This window comes from Anolis carolinensis, chromosome 1, assembly GCF_035594765.1.
Source record: "Anolis carolinensis isolate JA03-04 chromosome 1, rAnoCar3.1.pri, whole genome shotgun sequence".
NCBI lineage: Eukaryota > Metazoa > Chordata > Lepidosauria > Squamata > Dactyloidae > Anolis > Anolis carolinensis.
Window position 1 is genome coordinate 84,626,184 of NC_085841.1, and position 26,595 is coordinate 84,652,778.

Genomic DNA, 26,595 nt, shown 5'->3' on the forward strand with positions numbered 1-26,595 from the left:
AGATAATGTAAGATTATAAATGGGTTATAGAGCTGTGTGGAAGGGCCTTGAGTCTACACTGCCATATAATCCAGTGCAAATTAGATAATCTGTGGAAGAAGTCTAAGTGAGGCCTAAATCAGCCTGTCCCCTAACTGAAGCCTGGCTGTCCCTTGGCTGGTTGCTAGGCAACCAAGTGGGCAGAGATTAGCCCGCTAAACTGGCAGCAATTGGATAAAAAAAATTATTGCTCTCCCTCTAATTAGGACTTTATTTTTCTTTTCTTTTTGTTGTATCAACCTGGAGGCATGGATGATGGGTTGTGTTGTCAAATTTCGAGGTTGCGGGGCCTGTACTTTTGTTGTTTTGTCCACTGCCCTGATGCCATCACTCTTTTATATATATAGATCTGGAGGGAAAGCGGGGGATGCCGCAGGGACAGAGTGAGCTCAGCGTCACATGAGGATGCAGCACCATCATCACCAAGGAAACCTGGGAAGGAGAGGGAGAGAAAACTTTTTCAGGACAAGTTCATTGCATGGGGGCGGGGGGGGGGCATCTATACACTGTACAATCAATACAGTCTGGCCCCACTTTAACTGCCAAGGCTCAATGCTATGGAATCACCAGGGTTGTAGTTTGTAGGCATCAGAAGGCTGAAGGTCGTGTCAAACTCCCAACTCTTGCATTGAGCCATGGCATTTCAAGGGGTGTCAAACTGCATTCATTCTACAGCGTAGATGTGATCTCAGACTCAGGAGAACGGGATTCACATCTCCATGGAAACGCATTGGAGTATCCCTGGTCCAAACCACATGCTCTCAGCCCCAGAAAACAATGTGATAAATCTGTCTCAGGGAACTGATTTGAAGACACACAACAACAACAAGGCAACCCCCTGCGGCGCCACCAGCTCACATTCATCCCTCTTAATTCCCTCCGTGGCAGAGGGAGGCTCTTAAAGCCATAAGAGAGCAACCAGAAATCTAAGGCTCGTGTTTTGGTTTTGTTAATTTTTTAAAAAATGATGCTTTAAGTGTCTCATAAATGTGTGACCCAATCTTCATATAATCATTTATTATTGAAACATTATTTTTTATATTTTTCTATTCATTCAATTTTTATAATTTATTATTAATATAGATCTTATTAGTTTTATATTTTATCATTATGATTTATTCTATTTCATTGCCTTATTATTTTAGGTTACATGTGATTTTTATTAATTGACATGTTTAATTATGATTATTTAATGTATATCATTTTATTCATGTATTATTACTTTATTACCTTATTATTATCCACTTCCCTAACGTTGTGCTGTATGGTCCAATATGGTGAATGTAAGAGACTGGCATTGAAAATCATAGAGTCATTTTTCCCTGGAATGACACCATCTTTTTATTTTCATTTTATTATATTATTATTATTATTGCACTTTATTTTAATATTTGCATTATTGTATTAGCATTGACGTTTATACTATTTACTTCAATATCTGTATAATTATTTTTATAATATGCTTTTAACATGATTAATATTTCTTTTGTTTTGTCTTGGAATGTTGGATTTTAATAACTGTGTTTGTATTTTAATGTTTTTCTATGTTTTATTGTTTTATCTGGGCTTGGCCCCATGTAAGCCGCCCCGATTCCCTTCGGGGAGATGGAGGCAGGGTATAAAAATACAGTAGAGTCTCACTTATCCAGCACTCGCTTATCCAATGTTCTGGATTATCCAACGCATTTTTGTAGTCAATGTTTTCAATACATCATGATATTTTGGTGCTAAATTCGTACATACAGTAATTACTACATAGCATTACTGAGTATTGAACTACTTTTTCTGTCAAATTTGTTGTATAACATGTTTTGGTGCTTAATTTTTAAAATCATAACCTAATTTGATGTTTAATAGGCCTTTCCTGAATGCCTCCTTATTATCCAACATATTCACTTATCCAACATTCTGCCGGCCCGTTTATGTTGGATAAGTGAGACTCTACTGTAAAGTATTATTATTATATAATTATCATTCATTTTGGCAGTTTGAATCCGGGGAGCGGGGTGAGCTCCCACAGTTAGCCCCAGCTTCTACCAACCTAGCAGTTCGGAAACATGCAAATGTGAGTAGATCACTAGGTACCGATTTGGCGGGAAGGTAAGGGTGCTTCATACAGTCTTGCCGGCCACATGGCCTTGGAGGTGTGTATGGGCAACGCTGGCTCTTCGGCTTAGAAATGGAGATGAGCACAAACCCCCAGACATAATGTCAGGGGAAAACCTTTACCTATTATTTTATTATTCTTTAATTTATTTTATTATTTACCTATCATAATTGTTGCTATTATTATATTGCATTGCTGTTGCTTGTATATGATATAGATCAGGCATGGGCAAACTTGGGCCCTCCCTCCAGGTGTTTTGGACTTCAACTCCCAGCATTCCTCATAGCCTCAGCTTAAGCGGCTAAGGGGGGAAAGGAAAGGGCCTGAGGCTGTGAGGAATGCTGGGAGTTGAAGTCCAAAACACCTGGAGGGAGGGCCCAAGTTTGCCCATGCCTGATACAGACCTATGTTGTTTTTATTTCTCCTTCTTGATTTATTGCCGCTCTTCCTTCCGCCTGTGCTCCAGACCAAAACAAGTATTCCAGCCGCGCCAGGTCCGCAACCTGCCCTCTAGGTGGCGCCAGAGGCACTCCCTCCCCCGCAGTAACAGCAGCAGCAGCAGAGCAGCGCCTCCGGATCTCTCCTCCTGCGGCCAGACACACAGGCAGACAGACGCTCGCTCGCGCCCTTGGCCCAGGCGCGCGCTTCCCCCTTCTCACCTGCCGGGGCCACGTTCCCTTTGCCTTCGCGCTGCTGGGCGGGGCGGGGCGCGAGCTCACCTCAGGAGCCGCCGGGCGAGATGGCGGAGGCCGGTGGAGCAGCAGCAGCAGCAAAAGCAGCAGCAGACGCCGGCGGCGGCAAGGGGCGCGCGGGGCTTCTCTCCGAGGCGCGAGCAGGTAAGCAAGGGGAAGGCGAGAGGGGAAGAGGGAGGCGCACCTGTGGGCGCCAAGGTTCCACGCTCCTTTTTCTTTCCTTGCTTCCTTGCTTCCTTGCTTCCTTGCTTCCTTGCTTCCTTCCTTCCCTCCTCCCCTCCCTGAGAAGCAGAGAAGCCGGATGTTGTGGCGTGAGGCAGGCACCTGAGGGGTTCCAGGGAAGGGAAGGAGGGGGAGCAGTCCAAAGGTCCGCATCTACAACTACAGGGAAAGAAGGAAAGACTAAAGTTCCAACCTGTCACTGCCACCTTTGCCTTGGGCTGTACAAGCCAACGAGTTCAAGTCTTGTGTCCAAGTTCTGGAACTCATGAACAGGGCTAAGAGAACGCTAAGGATTACATAGATAGATAGGTAAAGGTTTTCCCCTGATATTAAGTCCAATCGTGTCCAACTCTGGGGGTTGATGTGCATCTCAATTTCTAAGACTAAGAGCCAGCTTTGTCCGTAAACACCTCCAAGATCACGTGGCGGGCATGAATGGGTGGAGTGCCGTTATCTTCCTGCTAGAGCAGTACCTATTGATCTACTCACATTTGCATGTCTTCGAACTGCTAGGTTGACAGAAGCTGGGGCGAACAGTAGGCGCTCACTCTGCTCCCCAGATTCGAACCTGCGACCTTTCGGTCCGCAAGTTCAGCAGCTCAGCGCTTTAATATGCTGCACCACATAGATAGATAAATAAATATTATTGGTGGCTTGCTTTGAGTTTTCCAGCCTTCATGGCCATTTTCCAGAAGCATTCTCTCCTGACATTTTGCCCACGTCTATGGCAGACGTCCTCAGAGGTTGTGAGACCTCACTTGCTGACCAACCTGGAAACAGCATATTATTGTATTTGATAGGACATGATTTAATGTGGAACAGAAAACACAATAGGACTAGCCCCAAGTCAACAACACATCACAAGGCTTCTAAACAATTGAAAATTGACAAACTTTTTGGGGAGGGAACTGTGGGTATACCCGACTTAATCGGCCTGTTTGCAATTACTACTGCTAGTCTTTTAACTCTTCATGATCAAGCTAATGAGCCTCTATCACAATCCTTTGACAACTTGACTGTATATCATGAAGTCAAATGAAAATTTCCCTCATTACCAAGATAAAACAACATACAGGGCAAACAATTACCTTGGACTTTGTGATGAACCAATGTCTTCTTACAGCCCACATTGTGGTTTCTATCTTTGAAGGGCCAAAAAATACTGTGGGATAGTTGGAGCTTCTTAAACTTGCTGTTGACCATTTCACTCAGCATATTATTTGAGAACACAGAAATGCTGGACCACTCTAACAACCACCATGTCAGACTACACAGAGAAGCCATTGAAATCCACAAGCATCTGGACAATTTCAACAGAAAGGAGGAAACCATGAAAATGGAACAAAATCTGGCCGCCAGTATTTAAAAACTCTAAAATTAGGACAGTAAATAAAGAACAACACTCTGAAAACAGGAAAATTCCAGACAGGAAACAATCAGGGCCAGTTAACACCACCCAACAAAGGATTCCTCAGGCAGGAAGCAGCCAGGCTTTGAAGCTGAAGGCTTTTCAATGCTAATCAAGGTGGCCAATTGCAACATTCACACTTGCTTCAAACAGACAAGAGTTCTTTCTCCCACCCTGGACATTCCACAGACATATAAACCTCACCTGACTAGTTTCCAACAAACCTCATAACCTCTGAGGATGCTTGCCATAGATGTGGGTGAAATGTCAGAAGAGAATGCTTCTGGAAGATGACCAGACAGCCCGGAAAACCCACAGCAACCCAGTGATTCTGGCCATGAAAGCCTTCAACAACATATATTGTTGTTGTTGTTGTTATTGTTATATTGATCTGTTATTTTTATCTTCTCAGAATGGAAATGGCAGGTGCTTCTACACTTTAGACTTTCGGTTTCACTGACAAGGCTCAGCACTATAGAACAGGCATGGGCAAACTTTGGCCCTCCAGGTGTTTTAGACTTCAGTTCCCACAATTCCTAACAGCCTATTGTGGGAGTTGAAGTCCAAAATATCTGGAGGTGCCAATGCCTGCTCTAGAATCATAGCCACTTTCGCCTTCTGTCTTTGCCTCACCAAACTACAACTCCCAAGATTCCATAGCATTGAGAAAAGGCAGTTAGAGTGGTGTCAAACTGAATTCATTCTGCACTGTAAATGCACCCCCTGAAATTGATTGAGTGATAGGCTGAGCATCACACACCTGAAATTCTGAAATAAAAAAGAAATACAAAATTATGTCTGTGTGGGTGACGCCTTAGCTTTCCGATGGTTCAGTCTATGCAAAAGTATTAAAAATATTGTATAAAATTATCTTCAGGCTTTCCGTATAAAGCATATATCAAACAAATGAATTTCAGGTTTAGACTTGAGTCTCATCTCGAAAATATCTCATACTTTTGTTACTTTCCTTGTATATGTAGCATGATAGCATATACATTTTAAAATGGGTCATTTTAAGCTTTTTTGCAGCAGTGATGCTGAAATCCACACCTGTTGAGTGTCTCATATTGTGAGGCTGTTAAACTCAGTACCACCTTTAATACCAAACACTTTAAACAGCAAAAACAGCAAGCTTGTGGCTAATTCTTCTCACCTTCTCTGTTATTTTTCATGTTATTGACTGGGACTGAGTCACATTAGCATACTGGAGGAATATTTTGAACATCTGTAGGTGGTGAAAATATTGTTTGTTGGCTCATGCTTAGGCTTTTTTTGGTAGTGTGGCATAGCTGAGGAGATGACACAAGTGGTACAGATGTGTGTTGCTGGTTTTGTAAGCACAATATAATGTATGTATTTTGTAGGGGGATAAGAAGTGGACAGCAGTGTTGATTGCTTAACCCCAAATGAGTTTCCCCTCCTAAGTTTATGCAAGCATAGAAATGGCATGGCCAGAAGTGAGTCCTGGTGAATGCTAAAAGACCAGCATGGTCAGTTGGAGAGATGTGGTCAAACTCATGGTCAGACTGACATGGAAAGCCAGCCAGTTGAGTTTCCCCGGATTGATGCACCACTGATCCCAAATGTATGGCTTAAAACAACTGTGAAGAACTGCAGTCTTACCATGTTTTTGTCCTCATAGACTGTAGTCCTGTTTATGAGCAGCTCAGCCTTCTGAGTATCCTGCTTTCCCCACCTCTGAGTTTCCTTTCTACTTGAGATCCTTTACTTCAGTTTCTAAATATCAACAGCTGTGTGTTCTTTCCATTCTTGTCTGCCTCCAAGAGGTGAACGCTGACATCCCTGCTCACTCTTGGTTCCCATGGGTGCTTTAATTACTGTGTCTCAACCTCAAAATCATTATGTCTGCTTCATTGCTTTTCCTCCTTGCTCTGTTGATTCTTGCGTGGTTTGCAGCATTTTACTATCCACTCCTCAAAACTTTTCAGTTCAAGCTATCCACATAACCATGGGAGGCAATTACTCAGTAGGTCTGGAATCCTTCAAAAATTTGTTAATTAGTTGCTCATTAGCACAACATGGCTGTGTCCTGTTTGCAAAGGTCATAGAAATGCCTAGTTGGTCCCTAGAACAGGGAACTAGGGTGCATCTACACTGGGATTAGTGCAGTTTGACATCACTTTACCAGCCATGGCTCAGGACTACATTACATAATCGTGGGAGTTTGAGTTTTACAAAGTTTTCGGCCTCCCCTGTCAAAGTATGCTGGTGCCTCTCCAAACTACAGTGTCCATGGTTCAATAGCATTGAGCCACAGTGGTTAAAATGATATCAAACTGTATTAATTATGAAGTATGGATGCACCTTTAAATGGAGAGAGCTGAGAAATGAGGTTCTAGATTGCAGCTGCTACAATCTCTTACAGTGGTTCTCAACCTGTGGGTCCCCAGATGTTTTGGCCTTCAATTCCCAGAAATCCCAACAGCTGGTAATCTGGCTGGGATTTTTGGGACTTGTAGGTCAAAACACCTGGGGACCCACGGGTTGAGAATCATGTCTTAAGGGCCATGCTGACTGGGATATTGTGGTCCTTGTAGTCCAAAAATGTAACGTTTCAAGCTTTTGGGGTTATGTTCTTAATGCAGGAACAGGCTTTTATGTAAGCCCTTTTTTACCTCTTGTCTTTGAAATTCACCAAATAGTAAGATTCACATATTTTCAATAATACAGACTCAAAATCTACCAACATGAGATTTTTGACACCTCATTTTTGAGCTTTTCCACAAATTATTACTTTATGTAGTCATAAGTTTTAAAATGCAACTTGATTATCACGACAATCCCCAATAGCCATGTATCTAAGGAAAAGCCAAACATTTAGGTTGTTGCAGTGACCTATCTTTCTCTACCTCAGTTGTTTTGGCCACCCCCAAAATATTTCATATTACAATAGGAATAGCTGAATAAAAAGCCCGGGGCAGGTGATAGATGATGTAATTGTCCCTGCCTACCCTTCAGTCCTGAGAGCCCTGCTCCAATGCTACATCATTGTAAAGGAAGACTGAGATGTTAGAAGGGAGGGCTTTTCTTTTGCAGTTAAAACGGCTCCTTTATATTTCTGCTCTTTTGATTTCAATGGCACCAATTATACATTTATGCTAGGGTGCTGTGTTTATTTTAAAACTCTTGTCTTACAGGGCTTTATTCCTTCATTGGTAATGCTCAAGAGTACGTAAGCTTTCAGCAGGTTGGTTTCCACAGAGTGTGGTTAAACATATTTGAAAGCTTTCTGCTAAAAAGCAGGTGTACACTTTGCATTCAAAAAGCCTGGACGTATGGAAGTATCTGCATGGATAACTTTACTTGGCCCTAATAGAATGACTCACAGCAATACATTTGAATATGCACCACAAAAACACACACTTTCCAGAGCTCTAGCATGGTGTGCATGATTAATGGTTTGACATTTTAATTTGCAATAGCTTTTTGAGCAGAAATAGCCCATTCTGGGTTCACTGGGTTCTAATTTTAAGTAGGGACGATACTGCAGATCATTCAGGAAGTCTATGTAATATGAGCTCCTTTGAATTTCCTTGTTGACTTCTGTTCATATAATAATTACACAACTGAAACCAAACATGGAAATAAAGTGTATTGTCCCCATGCATTGTTTTCTCCATCGTCAGTCTTTTGTTTAGCATTGTACACTTCATTCTGAAGTTTACTTTACTTTGTATGTTTGTGGATGAAATAACAGAGTTGTCAAATAAGAGATTGTTCAAATTTTGTACCAAGTTATTTCAGGATTTGGATCCTGTGTTCTATGGTCAATTATGTGACTGAGTTAATTCTAAGAATGCTCACTTCACTTGGCATGATTAGACTGCAATATTTCAAGTAACATTCACTAATAATTTCTTAAATCTGTGAAGTCAATATTTTTTGCATGAGAGAAAGTACTATTCTTTTTTCTATTTAAGAGTATCCTAGGCGTCACACAAAATATGGGCAGGATGCAGTCATTGTCCACTAAGACGTCAGGCTAGATGTCTAAAATGAGAATGGACGACAGCAGAAAATGGAAAATCAGTAGGACAGATGGCAATAGTGATATGGAAGTGACGAAGCCCAAGAGAATGGCAGACATACGAGCAGAGTTGGGAAAAACTCAAGTTTTTGGAGCCCTAACCAGAATAGCCAGCAGTGGGGATGATGGAAGTTGCAATCCAACTTATCCGGGGATCTTCCATCTTTCCATTGGGGAGACAACTGTAGAGGCACAGAAATAAAAGTGGGGCATGTGAACAAAAGAGAATTATGAGCCAATGCATACCTTCTTTTAAAAACTCTTGTTACACAAGGAATTGAAGGTTGCCTCCCTATTTTTGAATAACATACTTACATTACAGAGTTAGGTGTGCCACATCCCACTGATTTTAATGGACTTAGGCATGCCCAACCCAGCATGGACTACAGATGTAAAAGGATCTGGTTTCTTTTTTTATTTTTTATTCAGTGGGAGTTTGTTTCCCCCAAATCTCATGCATATTCAAAACTGAAATCTGTTTTTGCATCTAATTTTTGATATGTAAGATTAAAGGTTTGCATGATCTATGCTAGAAATCTTTATTTTCTCCTTGCATTCTGTAATTACTGTTTTGCTACACAATTTCCTGACAACAGCATGCCTTTCAGTTTACTATTTTGAGCTGCTTCTATAATATGTTAAAGTATGTATGAAGTCATGGCAAGTGATTACATTATATAAAAGGCTTAAACCCAGGAAGTGTCACTCAAATCATTCTTAAGTATTTATAAATAAGTTTATGCTCTCTTCAGTGTTAAGTAGATGCCTCTGAGCACACTCCCAAAGTAAAGTATATGCACATCATCCCAGGAGCTGGGATGGTCAAGGCCTAATGGGATATAAATAAGATAAAGGAACAACTTGCTAATTATGTTAACTGCACCCCGATTGCTCCAAAAGTAAAACTATAGTTGAAAACACCTGGAGGACCAAATTATGTACAGTGACATTATCTGACATTATCCATGCACCCCCAATTTTAAGAGAGGAAGAGATTTTTTTTCATTGCATGGAATGTTTTACAGTGTGAAATAATGGCTCAGATGTCACTAGAATAGCATCCACATACATATGCAAAGCGGATATTGAAAGAAATGTCTTTTTATTTTCTATCACACTGAAAAATAGCCATAATCAACTTCTTCCAATGGAGTACCTTCAAATGTTTTAAACAAAAACTCCTATAATCTTTGGCCATTAGCTATGTTGACTCTAACTTATGGAAGATGTACTCCAAAACAGCTGGAGGTCACCAGGTTGCCTATTCCATGCATGGTTTTCTAGACCGTTGGGCATGGAATAGGGAATCTGATGGCCTCCAGCTGTTCTGGAATACATCTCAGTTGACAAAGGGATCAAACCAAATTGTCTCATTTATACACAACACATCATGCAGAAATCAGGATCAGACAGAGGAAGGATAGGTAAAAATAGGAAGAAACAATAATTTAAGATACACAGATGAGATTGGACTTGATGGCCTGTGAAACCCCTGCCAGTTCTATGGTTCAATGATTTTATATTCCTCGTTAGAACAGACCGAGACGTGGAATGGCTTCTGAGAAAAGCCAAGGAAAAAAATACAGGCTCCTAGCTGAATATTACAAAAATAAATAATGACCACAGAAGATTTATATAACTTTAAATTGAGTGGTCGAGAAATGGAAATAGTTAAAGATTTTCTATACCTTGCATCAATCATCACTTAAAATATAATGAAGAAATTGGAAGAAGACTAAGATGTAACCGATCTTTGAAGAAACTAAATAACAATTCTCAATGAATAGACATGCTATTTAATGTCAAAGTTAGAATTATCAATACTATAGCTTATGATTTCTGTATCTGGTTATGAAAACTGACAGAAAAAATCCCATCTTACTTGAAATGTGATGCTGGAGGAGTAGATAACTCTATGGATATTATTGTCATAGACAGAACGCCACCAGATAAAGTTCAACACAGTTTATTAAAGTTACAGAACTAAAAAGTGCCCGTATGAAACAAAGGGCTAGGCAAACACTTGCCTTTAGTGTAAAAAATACACAAAAAAGACTCCGCTGGTACAAAAAGTGGTTCAAAAGATAAACCGGATTAAACAGGAGTTTAATCCGGGTTAAACAGAAAATGCTTACTTCAGCCCGGCAATTTAAACAAACAAGAGAAGATAAACAAGGATTCAAAGGAACATAAATAGCTGGCAGCAGATTCCTCTCTGCTACTCAAAAGCTGCAAATGAGTAACTAAGGTTGTTACTCCTCCGTGCAACAAACAGAATCCGGATCCAGGCACTTCAATCAGGGTAGCAACGGTCAGCAGGGTCCCAGTCCGGTCCGAGGTCGAAAGCCAGGTACAGATGTCTTTGGTTCACCAATTCCACCGAAAGCCACAGAAGGGGTAGTCCGAGGTCGTAGTCAGTCAGTCAGTCCAGCGTCAATCCAGAATAGGCAATTAATGTCCGTCAAGAAGACGACGGAGGTCCAAGCTAATAAGATTAAACACAGGTTGCACAACAAAAGCCCACACAGTTCCTCCTGCCGTCTATGCCCAGTGTCCTTGGTAACTTACGTATTCAGCAAACGAAACACACCCGTCTTCAGGAAATTCCCAACAAGAGCCCAAGCGTTCGTCCAGATTACCTTGCCCAACGCAATTAGCCCTGAATTCAAGACCCCATTTTATGCCAGTTTACAACTCCTCATCGCTATCAGCTGTTACCCTAATTCCAGGTGCCTCATCATCATCATCCTCATCAGAGCTAAAACATCTTTGACTATGCCCCACAGCATCCCCAGCTGTGGATCCCGTTCCATCCCTCCAACTTGTCCACGGGTCCGATCCTGCAACCCGCCAGTCGCTTCCCATGCTATCATTACCAGGAACACCCAAATCCTCCCTCACACGAGTCCATTCCATGTCATCCTCCTCTGAGCTAACCACCTCTTCCTCCATTCCCTCGGTAAAACCCTCAAAGGAGTCTTCGTTAGTTGGTTCTGCAAATAAGTCCCGCAGCCGTTTCCTCTCTCGCTCCTCAAGAGAGTCTGACTCTCGAGGAGTCTTACGACCACGTCTCCCAGTATTGGAGCCATAAGGCTCAACCATAACAATTATGGGCTACCAAAAAGACAAACAAGTGGTACCAAAAGCAAATTCATCAAGAACACTCACTAGATGTCAACAATAACAGTTTATTGATTAGCCAGTTGGCCTTATCAAAGACAGACAATACAAAAACAACATACAACATACATCTAGTTCACTTAAAATAAAATACAGATATACAGGTGTCTGCCTGCTTGGTGCCAATGTAGTTTAGCTAAAGATCTATGCATCAACTATCCTCGTCTCCCATACACTTCACCTCAATCTGATCTATGCACTCTGATCTCCTTTTAGCAGCTTTAAACAAATACAGGGCCACTTTTGTTGTCAGTGTGGGGTTATAACCGGCCAACAAAAATGAAGTTTTGGCCTCAATAACCCAGCTTGTTTTATTACCAATAAAAGGCCATAAGTATTGTTTCCTTTCTTTTTCATATAGGTGACAGTTATGCAAAATGTGGTTAAAATTTTTGACATAATCTTTCTTCATATGGGATATGATTGAATCTGCCGTGTCTCTCCATTTGTTTGAATCTTGCCCTAGTGAAAGTGATTCTTAGGTGTCTTGGCATATCTGCTTTTAGGTACAGAGCCCTCTGGAAATTATGTTTAAAGTGTCCTAACCACTTCAGAGATCCTGTATTTGACAGGGTGGCTATGTCTTTTTGGGCTTCAATATCTAGGATTCTTTGGATAACTGTCCTTTTTTCAGCATCCTTATTCTGGTCTGATGAAGTAATTTGTAATCCGCAGGTGCAAAGAAACCTTGATAGTTGTTTTGCCCAGGAGTCTTGGTTAAAGCCATTAGATTTTTCTTAGAAGCACAGTTTTGGCAGTCTGTTGTTTTTGAGATTTTTTATTTTAGACCAGTAGTTAAAGGCCCTGATTTTGGCAAGACCTTCGATAGAATGTATTTCTAATTCTGCTCTAACTGCAGCAGCGGTGGTCTTAGCGTCAACGCCAAGTATCTGTCTTAAAAATTTTGATTGTGTTTGTTCTAGTATTGGTAGTTTGCTTAGGCCCCATATTTCTGCTCCATATAGTATCATGGGGAGGATTTTTGCTTTATGAACTTTGATTATTGGAGTTAAAGAGCCAGGATATCTGTGGGTTAGCAGTCTTGCCAGTGTGTTGGAGCGTGCCCTAGTTTTGATTGCACAAGATTGAGAATGTGCCAGCCAAGAGCCAGTCTCTGAATATACTAAGTCTAGATATGTAAAAGAGCTAACCTGTTCTAAATGCTCTGCATCTAGAACCCATTTGTATCTAGATGGGCGCTTTCCGAACATCATAATTTTTGACTTGGTTTTGTTTATTGTCAGCTCGTTTTTGTGGGCGTACATGTTAAGTTTAATCAGTAATCTTCATAAACCTATTTACATAGACATTTACATAGTCATCAGAACCATGTCATTTGCATATAGAAGAGTATTTATGTGTCTGTTACCAATTATAGGCAAATGGACCTCGGAGCTGCTGAGGTGGTCTGGCAGGTCATTGATATAAAGGTTGAAAAGTAAAGGGGCTAATAAACAGCCTTGTCTTACACCTTTGCAGGAGTCAATTGTCTTTGTCAGGGCACCACTGATTCCCATCCTAACCTGGATATGGTTGTTGGAGTATAAACTTTTGATCAGAAGTAGTAATCTACAGTCTATTCCATGTACTGTTAGTTTTTGCCAGAGGAGCTCTCTGTTGATGCTGTCAAAGGCTGCTTTTAGATCAATGAAAGCAACATAAAGTCTACTCTTTCTTTTTAGATGTTTATATATTAGGTGGTTCTTCTGATAGGATTTTATTTTCATATTCCCAAAGTTCTAATTTAGAAAGAAGTACTTTAGAGTAGATTTTGGCAACCATATCTATTAGACTGATAAGTCTGTAGTTTTTTGGATTTTTTTTGCACCCTTTTTTGTAAATAGGGATAATTATTGCCAATTTCCAACCTGTAGGAATGTTGGCAGTGTTATTTATTTGATTACATAGACCTGCTATTAGGGGGGCCCACCAGTCAGGATTGGATTTAAATAACTCTGGTGGTAAAAAGTCTTCTCCAGGAGCTTTATTGTTGTTAAGGCTTTCAATTATTCTCTTTATTTCCTGTATGGTACTCACTAGATGTCAAGATTACTAAATTAGAACTATTATGTTTAGAAGTACAGTAGAGTCTCGCTTATCCAACGTAAATGGGCCGGCAGAATGTTGGATAAGCGAATATGTTGGATAATAAGGAGAGATTAAGGAAAAGCCTATTAAACATCAAATTAGGTTATGATTTTACAAATTAAGCACCAAAACATCATGTTATACAACAAATTTGACAGAAAAAGTAGTTCAATACACAGTAATGCTATGTAGTAATTACTGTATTTATGAATTTAGCACCAAAATATCACAATGTATTGAAAACTGACTACAAAAATGCATTGGATAATCCAGAACGTTGGATAAGCGAGTGTTGGATATGTGAGACTCTACTGTAATACAACATGAAAGGAAGTATGGAAAGAAGATGAGCACATTATAGGAAGATTGTCAGTTTAGGAAGCCACAGCCTTGAGTTTATAAGACCTGGACAGGTTGCTAGTACAGGCAGTCTCCAAGTTACAAACATCTGACTTACAAATGACTCTCAATTAAGAATGGAGCTCAGACAATAGGAAGTGAAAGAAAGCTACTCCTTGGAAAGGAAATTCATTCCTGAAAGAGTTATCATGGGGAAAAGGTATCTCAACTGAGCTTTCTCACCAATCTTTGCTTCCACAACAAGCCAAATTTTCCAAAATCCAATCACATTAACAGAAAGTGAGATGAAATTTTCTGAACATGCTCATGTAAGTGTGTGTACACACACCCCCCCCCCCTAGAGTTACACTTTAAAATGGACCTGTTCTGAGCCACAAACAAATTCAACTTAAGAACAAACCTACAGAACCTATCTTATTCATAATTTGGGGACTGCCTGTAATGGGATCTCTTTTGTGTGTGTGTGTGTGTGTGTCACTTTCATTGAGCCTCCATGAATTGAATTTGACCTCACAACCTCTGAGGATACTTCCCTAGAAGTGGGCGAAACGTCAGGAGAGAATGCTTCTGGAACATGGCCATACAGCCTAGAAAACACACAAGAACCCTGAATTTGACCTGCTAACATAGAACAATAATGACCCATTGACTTTGTTTTAGCAGCAGCAGCAACAACGCACCCTCAGACCTCCATGGGGCAGTAAGCTGTGCTGGAGGTACAAAGGCCCGGGGACCTCCATATATATTCCTTAACAAGTTTTGGGTGTGAACTTATTTCCTCCAAGACCACCAGATCAACATGCCAAGGTTTTTTTTGTTCCCCAAGGAATGGAAAGGAGGAACAGCCATCTGGTATGGAAATTAGCACTCCTTTTCTCTGCTCTCTAGATGCCATCTGGTATATTGCCTGTAATGACAGGCAGAGGCCAAATAAACTTGGATCCAGAATAAGGAATTTTATTATAGCCATTAGCCTTGTATCTGGATGCAAAGTAAAATTAACGTACACCTGAATAAGTGCAACCTATTACTCATGCTGTTCAATTAAGATTCCCATCGTTTTTTCCTGCATAGTCAGTGGTGATGTAAAACTGGATTTACAGTTTGATAACATATGAAGGACCACAAATTGCCCATTCTTGACCATTGGGGCATTAGGAGAATGTATGGGGCAAAGGGATACATCAATTTAGTTCCAACTCAAGTAGACCTGTTTTTCTAGAGGCTGGGGAACCCTTGAGAGTAGTGGAGAGTGGACAGCTGCTGTTGGGGAACTCAACCAAAATTGCTCCTCAAGCTACATCTGCTGGTGATATCTTCCGATGAAACTTATACAATAGGATAATGTTTCGAATTAGTTTATAATACAGCAAAAGGGAGCAATTTTGATGTTGGTGGAAAAGTTAAGCACAAGTAAGATCTCCCCTTTTGAATCTATGGGACTTAAAGTCTTTCATTTTGTCTAGTTTGAGCTCTAAACTATTTCAGCATTTTGACAATACATGTTGTCAAAAGATTATGTAGTCACAGAAAACAAACAATTGTTTTGTTTGTTTGTTTGTTTTCTAGAATATATTTAACAAAAGCTGCTTTTAACTTGGCGCACAGTATCAAAGTTCACTCATGTTTATCAAGCATGTATAAAGCAAGTTACCTTTTAATAAGTGTTTCTCTCTCCCCCCTTTTACTGGCTTAAAGCTATATTCCTTTTATGACTGTTAAGAGAACACAATGTTATTTGGTGGCTAATCCATTTAAATACTTGAGAGGAATCCTTGTGTGCAGGTTGGCATGCCAAGTGTTTAAAAACAAGCTGTTCTTTGTAATCCTGTAGCCGAAATTGCTCAGGTTTTCACTAAACTTCCCCTGTCTGCTTCCCACTTTCAGTTTAATATTTGAATGTGTGTCCTTTATTAACAGATATGAAACTTGAGGTAAATGCATGCATGGATCCTATACACATTTGCCCTGATCCAGGGCAAAAAGGAGGAGGTGGTCATAATTGAAGAAGCAACAAGAGTTCCCTGCACTATATTTGCAAATAAACCTGTTTACTTTACTTGCAAATTCTATAGTCAGGGGATGTAATTGTACTGCACAGATTTAGCAGTTTTATTTAACTTCCCTTGGACATGAGAGAAGCCTCCCATAAGGATGATAAAAACATCAAAACATCCGAGCGTCCTCTGGGCAACGTCCATGCAGACGGCCAATTTTCTCACACCAGAAGCGACTTGCAGTTTCTCAAGTCGCTCCTGACACACACACACACACAAAATAACTCCCCTTAGAATTTTCTGGCAGAGAGCCTTAGTAAACTACTATTTGAACTTGGGTCCATAGTGTGATGTGATAGCTTAAAAAAAGCCAATGTGACTCTAGGCTGCATCAGTAGGAGTAACAGCCCCACTCTGTTCTGCTTTGGTCAGACCTCACCTAGAATACTATGTCTAGTTCTAGGCAACACAACTGTAAAAGGACAAACTGGAATGAGTCCAAAGAAGCGTGATCAAAATGGTCAACAGAAGCCAAGTCCTGTTTAGAGTGTCTTAAGGAGTTGAACATGTTTAGTTTGGAGGTTAAGGTTAAGAAGTGACATAATAGCCATGTTTAAATATTTGAAAGGATGTCACATTGAGGATGGGGGCAGGCTTGCTTTCTGCTGCTTTCGTGACAAAGACATGAAGCAATGGATTCAAAGTACAGGAAAAGAGGTTCCACCTAAACATTAGGAAGAACTCCCTCATTGTTAGAGCTGTTCAACAATGGAATTTGCTCCCTGGGAATGTGGCGGCATCTCCTTCTGTGGGAGATTTTGAGCAGAGGCTGGATGGCCATCTGTCATGGATGCTTTGGTTGTGTGTTTTTGCATGGCAGGGATTCTAACAGCTTAGCATCCTTTCAAGCTTGATTCCAGCTGTGTCATTAGCCATAGCGCTACTTGTCGTTCTTCTCTGCTCTTTGTGTTTCACCTTCTAGCACTATCTCTTGCTAAATTTTGGGTTGTCCTGTCATTGGATTTTCGTAGTAAAAGATGTTCTAAAAGGGTTTACTGTGCATCCTTCTGTACTAATAAAGGATAGATATTTTGCCACTGTAATTGATCTTCTGCCAGTATCCGCACAGCCTTTCTGCTGTTGCTGCCCAGTAGCGCTTTGTCTGGCACATTTAGTCTGGCTCCTCAGCAAATGCTTGTATGACATGGGAGATCCTACTGCTACCAGTAGCATAACCCTCATGCCTCACATGTGCACACAATCCTACCACCATAGAAAGGTAGTGTCATTAGGACTAAGTGCCACAACTACAAATCCCAGGATTCTACAAGATGGAACCATGTTAATTAAAGTGCAAACAAATTGCTGCATCAATACAGTCCTGATCTGATTTGTAATTTACATAAATGTATTGTTGTGCTTTAGTTTTTCAGAGTCGATTCTAATTGGGTCAGACCCATCATAATGGTTGTTACTTAAATGCTATCTATCCATCTTAATCCCTAGAAAATTCTGCAACCCATTAAATAATTGCAGGGCTGCTGTTCCAACATGGTGAAGGCTGATATAAATTGCAGATATATATGTCTATCAAACCAAGAGAAAGTTGTGTTGAGAGTGGAAAAAAGCATGCTGTGAGCACAGATGGCTGTCTTTACATTAAGGATGATCTCTCATGAAGAAAAATTGTTCTTTTAGAATTTGATCAAGAACTGCAGATGGGTTAATAGTTGTGTCTCTTTTTTAAAATACAGAGTAAATATGAGAGGTGTGATTAATTTTTCACTGCCACTGTTGCATAGCCAGGAAAGAATATTAATGATGCCAATCTGAAGTCACAGACTTAGGGTAATGGGAAAATAAAGATATTTGTTGTTGTTTGTTTATTCAGGCACTCATGTTTACTTCAGTATTATATCTGCTGCCTTTAAGTGGCTGCTCAATATTTAGGTATATGTTTTGAATTCAAAGTCACTGTAAGAACCACAAGATGGAGCCATATACCATTGACATTTTGAATCCGAGAAGGTGCTACTGAGTCAATATTAACATTTTCCTTCTATTCGTCTGCATGCTATCATAAAAAGAGCTTGGAAGTAACTACAATGGGCCCTTGATATCCATTGGAGGTTGGTTCCAGGACCCATTGTGGGTACCGATATTCATGGTTGCACAAGTCCCATCATATTCTGTCAGACATTATACAGTGTTTTCAGAATCTTAGCTGATTAAGAGATCTGAAAAGTTTGCTGTGTTATTAACTTTTTGGTTAATTTAATAAGAGTATGTGTTTGAAAATTATATCTCAATAGATATGAGGAAAAAAGTATATCTCACGGGCAGTTTCAGGATTGTGCCATCTCATTTTGATGCCATATGTAATATAACTCCTTTGAGGATGCAGGGCTACTTTTTCCTTCTTCAGCTTGATTTTTTTTCTCTAGCATCCTGTCAAAAAGACTGAGAAAGTAGAGATTTGTTTTACTCACATCCATCATCTTCCTTCATTTCAGGTGTATGAGAGACAGGCTAAAAACAAAAGGCAGGGCACATCACAAATAATTTTCTGACAACTCAGACTCAGCTTTTCTATATGATCCTCAAGCAGTTTCTGGCAATAGTTTGAGATGGTAAAAAATCAGAATGATGTTCCTTTTGTACAGACTGATATGTAGGGGTGAACGCATGAACCACTCATCTATGTTTTCTCTTAGAATAGTATCAGTAGAGTGCCAGTACTGACTTTTAATGACCTCTAGTACCTATTTCAGTGGCAGATGTTGTGGTAAGACTTGGTATGTGCAGTGGTACACAAGTATAATCTTTGTATCTTTGTGAAATCTTATTTATTCTAACTCCAAAGCCTGGGTGTGTCCCAAGGGTGTTGCACCTAGTTTTAAGAGTTTTTTTTTAAAATAGATTTTTATAAAGATTGTGCAGTTAAAACAGAAGGTACATGCATGGACATGCACACATATGTTCAGTTAGGTAGCAGATCACAATTTTAGGCTATATTTTTTTTTTAAATGCAGAGTATAAGAAAGGTCCTTTGATGCAATGCAGGCCATACTGTACAAAATAATTTGCATGTGCATGTTTTGAAAGTCTTGAGAAAGTATCTACACCCAGAAATAATAACTGGACTCAGGAAATTAGAATTTTAGTTGGAGTTTGAAGACTTTGCCTATAAATAAAGTGTTGTTATTATTATTATTTAGTTTGTGGACACTTAACAAAATCATGTGGCATTTTTGAAAGAAATGTTTTCACAATGGCTGCATAAATTCTCAAGCTTTTTTCCACCATTTCTGTGTATATGCATCAGGATGGGCAGCTGCATTGAGCAGGGGATTAATTTTTTGCCATAGGGAAAATTAGAGTAACCAGAAATCACTTCCGTTTTTGAAAAGCGAGTATTACGTACTGATAATAAACAGGGTAATGGGGACCCTTCACACTAAACAAGTGGAGATATAACTCAGTTTTAAAAGTCTCTGACAAAGAAGCTTCTTTGTGCAAAGTCTTTTTATGCTAGTCCAGTCTGCCATTTTTCCTTGCTTTTTGCCTACCTGCATGGTTTTTAGCAGCATAGGTATTAGGGGTGGTTGGTAAAAGAGAACTGGAGAAACACTGACTTTCAGTATCAGGTTTTAGTGATGTGTCCGCAATAAACAATGCAATAAAGCTTAAACTAGGAAAATGCAGGATTATTTTCTAATTGATCCTACTGTAGCTATATGTCTGCCTACACCTGGCAAGGTAAACAGCCACTGCCTCCAGAATCCCTTACTGGAGCATATGTAAAGAACAAACCAAAGAGAAATGGGGAAATTACATAAGCATGTCCCACCAGTTGTTAGAAAAACACAGATGTGGCCACCAGAATGGAAAAGTAGAGGCTAAAATCACCACAGGATCATTTCAAGTGGTCTGTACAAGGTTAAAAACAAAAACAAATTTACACAAGGGTTACCTGATCTGGTTGTTTCATTTCATATTTACAGGTTGGTTTTTTTAAAATGTGTCTTGCAATAAGTTGAACTGCTCTTCCATTTTATTTTCATGTTATTTCTGCCTCTGTATTAAAGGTTCTGTTAAAGACTTAAAGCCCAAGAAAACATTTATTTTGCTAACTGAGGTATTACTGTTCTCCAGCTCCAGATAATCCTTCTCCTTTTGACTATGACAGTTAAAATGGAATCATAAGGCTATCATTATATAGTGTGAAAGGGCCCTTCCGCCTGTTACAAAAGTGCTTTAAATAGGTTCTAGCCTTAGGGACAGAAAAGGGAATTTTGCAGAGTTTGGAGTTGGACTGCATACAACTCCAGGAACACACTTTGGCCACAGCTGAAAGAGCATAAGAGATAGAAAAATGAGAGAAATTATGCATCAAATGTGGGTTTATATCTGCAAAACCTCATGCAACCCCCCCCCCCAAAACAAAACAAAAGTGCTGCCACTTTCTTTTTCCCTTCTCCTTTTAAGAACGCCCCCCCCCCAAAAAAAACCCCAATTCATTCTTTTTTATAGCAGAAAGGGGGATTTGTCATGTCAAAATAATAGAACTTAATGCCTTTAAATATCTCAATTAAGTAACCATGGGGCGACATTCTCACTTGGAAATTAAACTGAAGTGTAAAGCATTAAAACATGCCCCAGCCTGTGGTTGAAGCTGAACACTTTTCTCTGTCCTCATAATACGAGACAAATGTTCAGAAACTCCAAGATCTACATCAGTGGTTCCCAATCTGTGAGTCCCCAGATACTTTGGCCTTCAACCCCCCAAAATCTTAACAGCTGGTAAACTGGTTGGGATTTCTGGGAGCTGTAGGTCAAAACACTTGGAAGCCCACAGGTTGAGAACCACTGATCTAGGCAGTTAAAATGTCCCTACAGTATGGGAGAAGGAGAATGTAAATATTCATAATAGAACTTCTTATTAGCACTTCATATTGGCATAACAAAATCCACACAAAATTGTGTCAAGGATGTGGTGTGGCATTTGTTCTACCTAAGTTGCTAGCTCTTGGCCTCAAGAGAGTTTGCATGCTCCTTTACCTAATCTGGCTTCTTCAGATCATCTAGTGCAGAGGTCCCCAAACTAAGGCCCGGGGGCCGGATGCGGCCCATCGAAGCCATTTATCCGGCCCCCCATGGCACAAGGGCAGAAGGGGGTTGGGCTAAATGACCTAAGGGGTCTCTTCTCTTACAACCCTTATTATTGTTATTATTATTATTATTATTATTATTATTATTTATTATGGCACAGCAAACAAGATAGACATGCTGGATTTCGTTTCACAAAATCACAAGTCAAGCACTTCCCAAGTGTCTAGGACTGTGTGATGTATTTTCAGATGATGCGCGCAGATCCCAGTCGGGTGGCCTTTTGCAGTTGGCAGATCGTAATTTTGTCAATTATTATTGTCATTATTATTTGAAATGCAACAATATGAGTCCACAGCAGACATTCTGCTGGCTGTTGTATTGGATCACACGTCGGACCCTTCCCAAGTGTCTAGGACTGTGTAATGTAACCGCAAATAATGCGGGCAGATGGCCTTCTGCAGCTGACAGATGGTAATTTTGTCAGTGCTGATTGTGTTTAAGTGCAGGCCAAGGTCTTTAGGCACTGCAGCCAGTGTGCCGATCACCACTGGGACCACCTTGATTAGCTTGTGCCAGAGTCTTTGCAGTTCGATCTTTAAATCCTCATACTGTGTCAGCTTTTCCAATTGTTTCTCCTCAATCTTGCTGTACCCTGGGATTGCAATATTGACAATCCATACTTTGTCTTTTAATTGAGAATTATTAATTATTATTTTATTATTATTATTATTATTATTATTATTATTATTAACATTGAGGCGGGGTGGCCATCTGTCAGGGATGCTTTGCTTGTGCTTTCGGTGCACAAAGGCAGAAGGGGATTGGACTCAATGGCCCAAAGGGTCTCTTCCAATCCTCTTTTTATTGTTGTTGTTGTTATTATTGTTATTATTATTATTTATTATTATTATTATTGCTCTGCCCACTATTGTCTGGCCCTCCAACGGTCCGAAGGATCATGAACTGGCCCCCTGTTTAAAAAGTTTGGGGGCCCCTGATCTAGTGACACACCATCAATCCTGGCTGGCGTCTCCTGATGGGACCTGTCATCCAATTTAGAAGACACCAGGCCTTCCATCCACAACCTTAAGTTGCCGAAAAACTAAAACTCCACCCGCCGTGGCTTTCCCCCCCAAAGCAGAATCTCATTGTATTCCTCCCCTCATTGAAATTCAAGAGGATCCTATACATTTCCTGCAGGAAGTTGCTTCCTTGTCAGAGTACCTTTTTTTCCATGTCACCTTTAATAAGTCTGAAGAAAAGAAGGATTGCAAACATCTTTGTTGACCCCTTTCACTATGTAGGGAGCTTACATTTACAGGAGAAAAAGAAATTCAGAAATTCGGGCTGATAACCTTTTTTAAAAAAATCATGCAAAAATACTGAGCTACCTAAGACGTAAAAGAAATCTACCCCTTGGAAGGAAAATTCATTCCTGAAAAAGATCATGGGGAAACAGTGTCTCCACTGAAGCTTTATCACCAATCCTTGTTTTCACAAGAAGCGAATTTTTTTCAAAATCCAATGATCACAGGAACAGAAAGGGAGGTGAAATCTTCTGAACAGGAGCACCGACAGCAAAACAAACACACAGTGGTGTTCACCTTTCTCAGTGCTATCCAAAGCTTGCACACACACACACACACACACACACATACACATATGTGTGTGTTTGTGTGTGCAAGCTTTGGATAGCATTGAGAAGGGTGAATACCTATATATAGAGAGGGGGGGGGACTGGAATTATACATAAAGATGTACCTGTTCCGATTTACATAAAAATTCAACTTAATAACAAATCTACAGAACCTATCTTGTTCGTAACTTGTGGACTCACTGTATACGAGGCCCCTAGAAACGTAAGAAATGCAAACTGTTAATAACTCATTCTCAAATTGGCCCCCTTAAAAACTGCTTCCTTGTGGGGCCTCTGCCCCACTTTAGGAACCGGACATATAGAGATTCCTAGAGAAATGTTCTCTCTAGAAACTCCTGGGGCCTCCATCAAAACAGGAGGACGTTGACCATGGAATCTCACTGGAGAACATTTATATTTCAAGAGAAAACATTATGATCAAATCTGTGCATTCTGCAAAAGGCAAAGCTGCAAAAGTAGAAGGACAGTTATATTTATATTGTTAGGTGATATCTCCCCACTTTGGTTTATTGTCTCACTTGACTAATTGCTGGCAAAGTGCAGTTTCTAGCCAGCTGCTTTCTAGCACTTGAGACCAATGATTCTGTTTTCTTGCAAAATGGCACAAGGGTGCAAGGTGTCTAGTGTCAGGCTGCTAGATGCTGGTTATGAAGTTTCCCTCTTTAAATTTATGAATCCCTTTTTATAATTTCAGAAACAATGGATATGCTTTTAATTATTCATAGCGTTTTAAAGCAGCAACATGAATAACTACACATAACTGTCAGGAAATGATGTGTGCATTTGCTTTTTAATAAAGTGATGCCTGATGTAAAAATATGCATTCTTATTACTTTTTCTGTTCAGTGGCAGTACTGTATTTGTTAAGTAGTTAAGGCAGTTTGGAAAAAAATGCCACCCAATCTGTTATAGTTAGTGCTGTTTTTCAACAAATTCTCACAAAATATATTTCAGAATATATTTCAAAGTACCTAGCTTTTGAAATAATAAAACCATTAAAAAGAAGAAACTATATTCAGTCAAAGCATTGAAAAAAACAATCAAGATGATAAGCCTTCAGCTAAAATTAAAGTATGCTGAAATTAGCTTACAATAAATAAGATTGCAATCTAGTACTGTCTTACCTGGGAACAAATTCCACGATGTAGACTTAATTCTGAGTAGTGAGATTTGGGATTTCATGGTAAATCTTTCAAATCCTCTAAAAAAGACCAGCAAATGGGAGACAGCGTGAACTTCTGGGTGGGTAACATTTCCAAATTATGGTATTTGTCGAGCTCAGAGCTCTCAATTGTGGATAAGAAAGTGGAACCTCAGATGCTGCATTGAGCTTCAAGGACTGTTTCCTCAACAAAAGAAGAACCAGCTCTTTAGCAGGCAATGACTTTTAGAAGGTAAATGCAGATCATATCCACACTAAGATGTGATCAAGAAATTTTAATGCTCATGTTCAGGCTATTAACTTTTCTTTGAAGTGAAACCATATTTCTGTAAAAATGCTTCATATGTGGTTTTCTTTCCAAGTGCAAACCTGTTCATCCCATTGTTCCAAAGTTAATGATGGAAACTCACATCGATGGTGTTAATTTAATGGAGCTAATTGTGGAAGCATTCATCTATTTTGGCTCCTGATTCCTAGTTAAAGGTGTACTAGAATATTTATTCTGGTTTTTGTATCAGGTACTAAGCTCTTTAATTGAAAGTAAGGATATTCCCAAACGTATGCTTGCTGAAAAATGGGCATGCAGAGCCCTCTAGGAACATTAGGACCTCATGATATTCTGTTATTCACAGGGACACTACAGTATAGGGAAAAGTTGTCAGCTTTGGTGTGTATGAAATATCTTGTAAGTGATGAGATGTTGTCAAGATCTACTGCTTCCAGAGCCCAAAATGTTAGCTCCATTTTCAGAGATTGTCATATTGATCATATATTTTCTAGCTTGCAAGGACTTATTTCCCTTTTTAAAACATTCCCTTGGTTAAGAGTGAGGGAGGCTTTGGAAAAGTAAACACTGAGGGAGGGTAAGAGGAGAGAGAAATATATCATCTCTTTCAAGTAACAGCCTCCAGCTCCACCGGCTTGACCTTGACCTGATTATAAGCCAGAGGAGGCTTTTTCAGCTCATAAAAAGGGCTGAAAAACTCGGCTTATATGGTAATCAAATTAAATGGAACCCCAAGATTGTCTGAATTTGGAAGTTACTTAGGTGGGAAACTGTCAATAAGTATTTATTTATAGTATTTGTACCCAGCTTTTTATCTCTCGAGATTCAGAGCAGCTAAATACCAGGAACTGTAGGCTATATTTCAGAGGAAGGAACAGCAAATTCACCTTTCAGTATTCATTCCCTGAGAAAGCCTTATGAAATTCAAGGAGTCACCATAAATCGACAAGTGGCTTGAAGACACACACACACGTGCATCCAAACTAAGAACATAAGAAATGAAGTGATAAAATACCATGTAGTAGGTTCATTAAAAAAAACATATATGCAAGATTATAGCCCTGTATTCAGACTGAAAGGGTTTCTGAGGCCCTGGACACAGGCCTGAATTTTGTATTCTGCCTTGAAGTAGTCATTCATCTTCATTTTGAAGCCAGTGAAGTGTGATTGCACATCTCAATCATTCCTTTATATTAGAATAATTCAAAGAAGGAAAACACCGCAAGGCTCAACACAAATATCTTTATTGTTGCAATTATTTGCAACTGAACATTTCAATTCCTCCAGCCATGTACTCAGCTTGGGAAGAATCCCTTGTGATAGGGATGTATGTCTGGTGATATTTTTTTCTTCCTCCTCTTTGAAACATCCTACATCATTTCTTTTAAAAAGAATAGATTTAATAAGCCACCCTAATACTCTAAGGCACCAGGTCCCATCTTTTCTTGGAAGCTAAGCAGGGTAAGCATTGGTTAGTACTTGGATGGGAGACCACGAATGATTGCCAGGTGCTTTATTTCAAGGGAAGGCGTTGGCAAACCTACCTCTGAGTATTCCTTGCCTGAGAAAATCCAATTAAATTCATGGGGCCACCATAAAACTGTGGAATTGACTGGAAGGCGCATAAACACACAGACCTGGACTTATCAAAGCCGGCAGAATCTTGTAGAAAACCTCTTTGTTTCTCAGGAGTAAATAACTGGAGTGATTAGACAGGGTGAACAAACAGGAGTAGAGTAACCTTGAAAGGCAAAGCATGTAGATTTGTGCTTTTGAAAGCTTCATTTATGGTTTCTTCAAAACTTTTTCATTATAGTGAAGGTACTTAGTACCATTCTTTTTTATTAGTTGTTAAATAATCTGCATCAGCTTGCTCTTTGTACTTACTCTCTGGTTTGGGGCTTCTGTTGCTTAACATGTTATTCTGTTTACTTTTTAAAAGCTGGGGTTGGAGCTCTGAGAACCTCTCACACTACATCATTTTAGCATTATTATTCTATTTAAATTACCATGCTTCCATCCTGTAGAATTCTGGGATTTGTAGTTTGTTAAGCTCTCTGGCCAAGAATTCTGCATTCCCAAAACTGCAAATTTCATAGTTCTCTAGGATGAATCCAAAGCAGTTAAAAGGTTCTTCTTCATGGTCTCTGTGCATAAGATCTAATTGTGAAATGACTACGGATGTGAGTGGGCCACAGTCCAACATTTGGTCAGTTTGGTTGTGTGTGTTGTTTTTA

The 26,595-nt window shown here is 39.8% G+C and overlaps 1 long non-coding RNA gene across 1 annotated transcript; it reads right to left on the minus strand.

Annotated features, from left to right (window-relative positions):
- Window positions 1–10,466: 10,466 nt before the first annotated feature.
- Window positions 10,467–11,167, minus strand: LOC134295686 (uncharacterized). The gene is made up of 2 exons (XR_010002314.1): window positions 11,085–11,167; window positions 10,467–11,001 (listed from the first exon to the last, which is right to left on the minus strand). It is a non-coding gene; the product is annotated as an uncharacterized LOC134295686 (long non-coding RNA).
- Window positions 11,168–26,595: the final 15,428 nt, after the last annotated feature.